We start from the raw sequence: 9,841 nt of genomic DNA, 5'->3' as shown, positions 1-9,841 counted from the left end.
GTTTAGTTAATAGCATGGGATCGATCGGGGTTCAGTAACGTAGCTAGGGCAGACGCTCGGGTTCAGTTAGAGCCCAATGCCTCGCGTGGGTTCAGTTAGAGCGCAACGCCTCGCGCACACGCGCGTACGTGTACGAGATAAACGTGCATCACTCGGCCCTCGACCACCCACCGTAACCGGGAACTCCCCGATATTTTCCTCGCCCTCGCTTCTACCCGTTTTTTTCCGTCATGGACGGCCCAAAGAATGTCATGCAGCCGCGTCTTCGGCCCGCCCAGGTCAAAAAGCCCATTTTCTGTCATGATTTTTTGTCATAGAAGTAGGAGCCCACCACATCTATGATGATACCGGGTTTTGTCACAATTATCGTCATAGAAGTGTCATAAGCATGACAGGAAAAAATTTCGTTCGGCCCAAAATGTCACGGATGTGTTTTTTTTGTAGTGCTTGTACACTCATACGCGCGTAGTTGCTCTCGCCTCGAGGCAACCTTGCCGGGCTAGAGCATTTTGTCTCCACGACAGTCCTCTCATCAATCCACCAAAGCAGGAGTAGGATTTTACGCCTCGCGGCGGCTCGAACCTGGGTAAAAATTGCTTGTGTGATCGCTGTCGTGCTGCTCTGTGCCCTCCGCTCTTTGTGCAATGCATCCTTCCCCCTGCCAAATCACAAGGGGCTGATGGCCCCATAGGTGGTTGTGTTTTCCCATGATAGAGATCGTGCTAAAACTTGGTTTTCATCTTTGCCTAAAAATAGTATCGATTCATGGAATAAGTGTAAAGATGCTTTTATTTTCAAGTATTTTCCTCCCGCTAAGATAATCTCCCTTGGGAACGATATAATGAATTTTAAGCAAAACATGTTGCACAATCTTGGGAGAGGATGAAATTGATGATAAGAAATTGCCCTACTCATGGTTTAAGTTTATGGATGATCATACAAAAACTTTATGTCGGATTGAATTTTGCATCTAGAAATCTTCTAGATTCGGCCGCGGGAGGTACTTTTATGGAAATCACATTAGGATAAGGTACTAAACTTGTAGATAATATTATGGCTAATTACTCTCAATGACATATCGAAAGATCTTCCACTAGTAAAAAAGTGCATGTGATTGAAAAAATTAATACTTTGATTGGAAAGATGGATGAGCTTATGAAATTGTTTGCTAGTAAGAGTGCTCCTATTGATCCTAATGATATTCCTTTGTCTACTTTGATTGAGAGCAATAATGAATCTATGGATGTGAATTTTGTTGGTAGGAACAATTTTGGTAATAACGTGTATAGAGGAAATTTCAACCCTAGGCCATTACCTAGTTATTCCTCTAATAATTATGGTAATTCCTAAAGTAATTCTTATGGAAATTATAATAAGATTCCCTCTGATCTTGAGAACAATATTAAAGAATTTATTAATTCGCAAAAAGTTTTCAATGCTATGGTTGAAGAAAATTGCTCAAGATTGATTATTTGGCTAGGAACGTTGATAGAATTTCTCTTGAGATTGATTCTTTGAAAATTAGATCTATGCCACCCAAGCATGATATTAATGAATCTCTTAAATCTATTAAAATTTCTATTGATGAGTGCAAAGACATAACCGCTAGGATGCGTGCTAAGCGAGATTGGTTTGTAAAAGTGTGTTCTTCGGTTTCTTGTGATAATAATGACGACGATCTAAAAGAGATTGGTGTGACTCCTATTGAATCTTTGTTTTTTAATATAAATCTTGATAAATATGGGACTGGAGATGAGTCAACTTTAGCTAGAAGGCGTCCCAATGATTCGGAGTTTATAGATCATAATGCAAAAATTGATAAAAGTGGGACTGGAGAGGTCAAAATTTTAAGTAGCGATGAACCCACTCTATTGGATTTCAAGGATTTTAATTATGATAATTGTTATTTGATAGATTTTATTTCATGTTGCAATCCATGTTGAATTCTCCTCATGTTTATAATCAAAATAAAGCTTTTACTAAACATATCATTGATGGTATGATGAAATCTTTTGAAGAAAAACTTGAGTTTGAAGTTTCAATCCCTAGAAAACTTTATGATGAGTGGGGACCTACTATTAAAATTAAATTTAAAGATTATGAGTGCCATGCTTTGTGTGATTTGGGTGCTAGCATTTCACGATTCCAAAGACTTTATGTGATGTGCTAGGTTTCCGTGAATTTGATGATTGTTCTTTAAATTTGCATTTTGTGGATTCCACTATTAAGAAACCTATGGGAAGAATTAATGATGTTCTTATTGTTGCAAATAGGAATTATGTGCCCGTAGATTTCATTGTGCTTGATATAGATTGCAATCCTATATGTCTTATTATTCTTGGTAGACCTTTCCTTAGAACAATTGGTGCAATTATTGATATGAATGAAGGAAACATTAGATTTCAATTTCCATTAAGGAAGAGCATGGAACACTTTTCAAGAAAGAAAATTAAGTTTCCACATGAATCTATTATGAGGGCTACTTATGGATTGCATACCAAAGATGACAATACCTAGAGCTATGTTTTATGCATAGTTGGGGGCATTAAACAATAGCGCTTGTTGGGAGACAACCCAATTTTATTTTTATCTTTCTTTGTTCTTGGTTCTGTTTTTTAATAAATACACATTATTACCTCTGTAGTAATTGTGTTTTGATGTTTTAATTAGTATTTGAGTCAAGTAAGACCTTTGGATGGCTTACGGTGATAGTTGATTTGATCCTGCTGAAAAACAAAAAAAATGGATTAATAAATCAATTTTAAAAAACCACAAAAGCGTGCTTTTGATCTGAAGTTTTTACACAAGATTGATATACAAATTGCCCAGGTTTTCCTAATTTTTCAGAATTTTTGAAGTTACAAAAGTATACGAAGTTTTCAGATTGCTACAGACTGTTCTGTTTTTGACAGATTCTATTTTGTATGTGTGTTTGCTTATTTTGATGAATTTAAGGGTAGTATCAGGGGGTATGAACCATGGAAAAGTTGGAATACAGTAGATATTACATCTATATAAATAAATAAATAATGAGTTCACAACAGTACCAAAAAGTGGTGATACATTTTCTTATACTAACGGATCTCATGAGTTTTCTGTTGAGTTTTGTGTTGTGAAGTTTTCAAGTTTTGGATAAAGATTTGATGGACTATGAAATAATGACTGGCAAGAGCCTAAGCTTGGGGATTCCCAAGGCACCCCAAGGTAATATTAAAGGACAACCAAGCATCTAAGCTTGGGGATGCCCCGGATGTCATCCCCTCTTTCGTCTTCATCTATCGGTAAATTTACTTGAGGCTATATTTTTATTCACCACATGATATGTGTTTTTCTTCGAGTGTCTTGTATGATATGAGTCTTTTCTTTTAGTTTGCCACAATCATACTTGTTGTACACACATTATGATAGGGACATGCCTGAATAGTGAATTTATTATAATACTCCATGTGCTTCACTTATATCTTTTGAGCTAGGCAATTTGCTCTAGTGCTTCACTTATATCTTTTTATAGCACGGCAGTGGCTTTGTTTTATAGAAATTGCTGAACTCTAATGCTTCACTTATATTATTTTGAGTCTCTCTCTAAACAACATGGTAATTTGCTTCAGTTATGAATTTAGTCCTAGTATGATGGGCATCCAAGAGGGATATAATAAAAACTTTCATATAAAAAGCGTTGAGTACTATGGGAAGTTTGATTCCTTATGATTGTTTCGAGATATAAAAATGGTGATATTAGAGTCATGCTAGTGAGTAATTGTGGATTGGTATAAATACTTGTGTTAAAGTTTGTGATTCCCTCATGGATGAAACCTAGCCAAAAACAAATAAATGAAACAATTATTTTTTTTAATTTTAATAGGGTGCGCACATTTTTTTAAATGTTCATGTAACTAAAAAAATATTTCCCCTGCAAAACAAATAACAAAATTTCACACAAGATTGTTCTTGTTCTAGATAAAATGTCTTCATGTATTACAAAATGTACTATCTTAAAATTGATACAATTTTTTTGAAAATAAAAGGGAAATCTAATGAAAGTTGTACATGAAAAGAAAAATATAACAAAAAAATAAACAAAGACAGGTAATGTTCACGCAGCATCCATGAACTCTATTATGCTAACTTTATTGATTGGTAAACATAGTTACATCGTTCACTCTATAACAAATCAGAGAGAGAGAGAGAGGAGGGAGGGAGAGGGAGAGGGAGAGAGAGGAGGGAGGGAGGGAGAGAGGCACCGGTAAATGTGTCCTTAGGGGCTACCCTCCCCTCTATTTATAATAACAAGGAGAGGTGGCTAACTTGGACGAGGGGTTGCGTCCCATCTAGGGTTGGTTGTCCCAAGGGTGGAGCCACAAATGCGTTTTTTTCTTCCGCTACAGGCACTAATTTACTTCTCGTAAAGGCACAAATTTGCTTCCATGCCTCACGGAAAAGAAAATAAAAACTCTTTTTTTTCTTCGCGAGAAGCATGGAATTGCTTTTACTGGAGGTACAGACATGCTTCCGCGAAAGGCACAACACTGCTCTCGAAAAAGAAAAAAACATGTTTTTGTTTCTTCCGTAGAGGCACGGATTTGCTTCTCGTGGAAACACTGATTTACTTCTCCGTGCCTCTTGGAAAAGAAAAAAACATGTGTGTTTTTCATGGGAAGCACAAATTTTCTTCTCATGGAGGAACAGATTTGTTTTCGCGAAAGACAGAACTGTGCCTCTTGGAAAAAGAAAAGGTTGTGTTTTATCTCTTTTCTTCCGCAAGAGGCACATATTTGCTTACATGAGAGGCGCAGCTATGACTGTTTCGGAAAAGGAAACAAAAGTGAAAAAAGTGCTTCCGATTTGATTTTCTTCGTCCTGTTTTTTCATGAAAAAAAGTCCATCGAAACCTATCAACCCGATATCTAGTTTTAAAAATGTCGATGCGAGGAATCCAACGGTTCAAGATTTGAACATACGATTTAAAAGATAAAATGTTTTGAACAAATGAATCTATCGCAATGCTTTTACTAAAATGTTTTTGCAAAAAGTCCTCTTAATCAGTGATTTCACCGAGTCAATGAGTCGCTGTGCGAGCTCCTATTACGCGCCTTTAGCGCCGAGGAGGCCAACTGGCGCTCACTACAGCACCTAGTTGGCCCGCCCCACTAACGCACAACGCAGCAATCCTAAGCACGAAAAAAACATTCAAATAGTTGAGCCCTTGGAAAAAAACGTGTGTTTTTTCGTGGGAGGCACAAATTTTCTTCTCATGGAGGAACAGATTTGTTTTCGCGAAAGACAGAACTGTGCCTCTTGGAAAAAGAAAATGTTGTGTTTTCTCTCTTTTCTTCCGCAAGGGGCACATATTTTCTTACGTGAGAGGCGCAGCTATGGCTGTTTCGGAAAAGGAAACAAAAGTGAAAAAAGTGCTTCCGGTTTGATTTTCTTCGTCCTGTTTTTTCGTGAAAAAAAGTCCATCGAAACCTATCAACCCGATATCTAGTTTTAATAATGTCGATGCGAGGAATCCAATGGTTCAAGATTTGAACATAAGATTTAAAAGATAAAATGTTTTGAACAAATGAATCTATCGCAATGCTTTTACTAAAATGTTTTTTGCAAAAAGTCCTGTTAATCAGTGATTTCACCGAGTCAATGAGTCGTTGTGCGAGCTCCTATTACGCGCCTTTAGCGCCGAGGAGGCCAACTGGCGCTCACTACAGCACCTAGTTGGCCCGGCCCACGAACGCACAACGCAGCAATCCTAAGCACGAAAAAAACATTCAAAAAGTTGAGCTCTTGGAAAAAAACGTGTGTTTTTTCGTGGGAGGCACAAATTTTCTTCTCATGGAAGAACAGATTTGTTTTCGCGAAAGACAGAACTGTGCCTCTTGGAAAAAGAAAAAGTTGTGTTTTCTCTCTTTTCTTCCGCAAGAGGCACATATTTGCTTACGTGAGAGGCGCAGCTATGGCTGTTTCGGAAAAGGAAACAAAATTGAAAAAAGTGCTTCCGGTTTGATTTTCTTCGTCCTGTTTTTTCGTGAAAAAAAGTCCATCGAAACATATCAACCCGATATCTAGTTTTAAAAATGTCGATGCGAGGAATCCAACGGTTCAAGATTTCAACATACGATTTAAAAGATAAAATGTTTTGAACAAATGAATCTATCGCAATGCTTTTACTAAAATGTTTTTTGCAAAAAGTCCTCTTAATCAGTAACATTCATAAAGTTGAGCTCTCTAGGGCTCGAACCTACACCATAGCATTCACATACAAGCGGCCAACCACTACAACCACTCGACTCTATTGACTAATAATAGCACCAATGATATAAGAACAATCGTGGCCGCGATATTTCTTGCACAACACCGTCTACTTGCACACTTAGAATTTCAAATTATTTCAAAAAATAATGAATTTCAAAAGGTTCATCCAGTTTAAAAAGTTCATAGTATTAGAAGAAAATTTGAAAAACTTAAAAAAGTTCATCGATTTTGAAAAAAGTTTCATGGAAAAATGAAAAAGGTTCATCAAGTTTGAAGAAAAGTTCATTGATTTTGAAAAATGTTCACAAATTTGAAAAAGGTCCATCGACATTAAAAAGAAAGTTTGTCGAATTAAAAAAAAGAAGTTAATTGATTTTGGACATGAGTTCATCAAATTTGGAAAAAAAACATGAAATTTGGAGGAAAAAAAGTCATCGAATTTGAAAAAAAGTTCATCGGGTTTGAAAAAAAATCATCGATTTTAAAGAAAGTTCGCCTAAAATGAAAAAAGTTAATTGATTTTGAAAAAGTTCATCAAATTTGGAAAAAGTTCACCGAAATTGAAAAACCTTCATCGGATTTGGAAAGAAGTTCATCAATTTTTTTTTAAAAAATCACTAATTTTGAAAAAGGATCATCGATTTTAAAGGTTGACGCATTTAAGAAAGGGCGCTGCTACGCATCGGCCGGCTGACGCCTCGCGAGCCGTCAGATCTGACAGATTGAATAGTTGAGGGTCACCTTCTACCACTAGAACATATGTCATGTTGCAGAAAGTTTCCGCAACACGGGTTATTTTGCAGAAAATTTTGCAACATAGGTCACGTTACAGATTATTTTTGCAACATATGTCTTGTTATAGATTTTTTTTTGCAACAAATGTCTTGTTGTATTTTTTTGGCAACAGCGTTCTCATTAAAATTTAATTTGTTTTGTAACAGAGGTCTTGTTACAGTTTTTTAGCAACGGAGACCTTGTTGCAGAAATTCGTTGTAGCGAGCAGCAAGCAGCGACCACGTCAGCCGAAGGAAAAGGCCGATGCTTCATCGGGACGGCGGGGCAATGATGGACGCAGCTCCTAGTGATAGACGTGATCGTCGATGCTTCCCTAGGACGGCGGATGCAGCTTTCGGGCGCACCACAATGGCTGAGTTAATGGTGGAGGTGGGCGGTAGCAGCGACGCCCATGTTGGCAACTTCGTTAGCGTGCTGCCGGTGGCGAGCGTTGGTGGTGGCGGTCAAAGCAGCACGAGGAGGCATCGCCTTGATGGGGAGCTTTGGAGGAGTACTGGTCCAGATCTCGCAACACACGAGTTGTTGCGGTGGCGGAAATCGCAACAACGACTCAGTTGTGAAACCTAGTCTACGTAATATGTTGCTTCTAGCAATCTGATTAAAATCAGATCCAACGGCCACAGAGGCGGCGGACGCGTGCGTCGTTTTTTTTTTTGAGAACCATGGGCACGCATTATGCCATGGAGGTGTTACATTCTTCGAGCATAATCTTTCTAATACTCGCAGGTATGTCTGCGATCGTCCTGAGGTCGCCAGTTCGTCGGGCAGTAGCTGCAACTTCGTGTGCCAGCAAATTCTTCTTGCGGCTGATCACACAACATTCCATGCTTGAGAACACCAAGGAGACCCTTTTGATTTCTCCGATCAGAGCATACCATGGGGATCTGCATGTTGTGTCCAGCAGAACGTCCCTTGCAACAGATGAGCAATCCATTTCCAATACAAGGGGCCCATGGTACAGCTTTGCAAATTCTGAGAGTCCCATTACAGCAGCCGAGGCTTCCGCTTCTTCCACTGATTGGCATTGGTTCAGGCGCCGCCTGACAGCCACAAAAACCAGCCCCCTGTGGTCTCTGGCGACTGCGCCCCCCCACGTGTCTCCAGTCTCAGCGTCAAATGCCGCATCGCAATTCAGTTTCAGCGTACCCGGATTGGGTGCTTCCGACTGATTGGACACTAACGAGACTGATTTGCAAGGATTGCTACAGAACAGGGATACTGTATTTTTACTGTTGTCCCGTGCTTCCTTCTGCATGGCCATGTGCACATCCTCCTCGAGTCTAATCAGTTGTTGCACCGCTCCCTTCACTGTTTCTCTCCCATCCCCATGAACTATATTATTTCTTAGATGCCAAGCCTTCCAAAGTATTAGCAGAATCCGGCTTCTGATCATCTCTGGGTTCTTCAATAGAAGCATCTGCAGCCAATCTCTGCCTGTGAATCTGAACTCACACTCTTTCAGGATTTCCCATTTTGTCCTTAGAGCACAACGCAGGGCTTTGCTTTTGGTACATGTGATGACTGCATGGAACTCGTCCTCTCTCTCCATTCCACAGATGTCACACACATCTTCGTTAACAATTGTCCTTCTGAAAAGATTGTGCTTTGTGGCTAACGAATTAGTTGCCACTCGCCAGCCAAAAATCTTGACTTTCTCCGGCACGCGGGCTTTCCAGATCACATCAGGAATTTTCCTATCACATGGATCACTTGCCGAGCTTGAGGGGAGTTGGGTGATCCCAATCATTTTCCTTTAAAAAAAGAAAAAATAAAACTGAAAAAAAAAGATACGACAAAAAAATCTCACATGAGCTAAGTTTTTTTTTTTTTGAGAGGTTCACGGGAGCTAAAGTTAGAAAGCATTTCCTATACATAGAAATGTAAAAAGAAAGTAGTTACGCACAAGAGATAAGTTGTTGAATTGGTTTTTTTTTTGAGGATAAAGTTGTTGAATTGGTTAGTGCATTTATTTAAACAGCGAGCAAAATGTGAAATGGGCCGGCCCAGAGCCGAGGCTGTGTGCGCGCCGGTTTGCAGCATGAACTGCATCCGGCGCCTTTAACACTAAATAGGATTTGCAGTCGCTCTCCCCTCCCGTGCTACCTACAATAATATCTTACTAGCACATATGCTCGTGCGTTGCAACGGGAGAAAATACAGTATGCATTTAAAATTAGTGAAAATTATATGTGCAAGCAAAACCCTATGTGCATGCGATAAAGGAACATTTAGCTTCTAAGTTTTGCTGTTTATGAAGTAATCAATCCGTTATTTTTCCCTTCGTTGATAGAGGACATTTAGGAGTTTTGTTACATCATCATATGCCAGAGACAACCCATTAATTATTCAATCTACTTTTCCTTTCAACCGAGGGGATTTTAAGGTATGAAGTTTTTGAATATTTGATCAAACATGAACCTTTTTAAAATTCTGAACAGTTTTTTTTTAAATTATGTACACTTTTGGAAAAACACGAACAAAATTTGAAACGGGAACATCTATTAAAATTCGAAAATATTTTTTGGAAACACCAATTTTTTAAATAAAAACATGAACAATATTTGAATTTGTGCACATTTTCTTAAATGGAAACATGTGAAAATTACTAAGATTTTTAGAAAATGTAAATATTTAATAGGCAAAAATTATTTTGAATTATGAAAATTTCACTAAAATAAGAATATTTTTAGAATTTGGCGCATTTTTAAATTCCATTTTCTTTTTAGAAATCTCAAAATTTTTTGAAAAAATAACTTTTTTTTAAATGGGAAACTTTTTCAAGTTCCGGATATTATTG

This window comes from Triticum dicoccoides, chromosome 6B, assembly GCF_002162155.2.
Source record: "Triticum dicoccoides isolate Atlit2015 ecotype Zavitan chromosome 6B, WEW_v2.0, whole genome shotgun sequence".
NCBI classification, from domain to species: Eukaryota; Viridiplantae; Streptophyta; class Magnoliopsida; order Poales; family Poaceae; genus Triticum; species Triticum dicoccoides.
Note: the sequence above shows the minus strand (reverse complement) of the source record.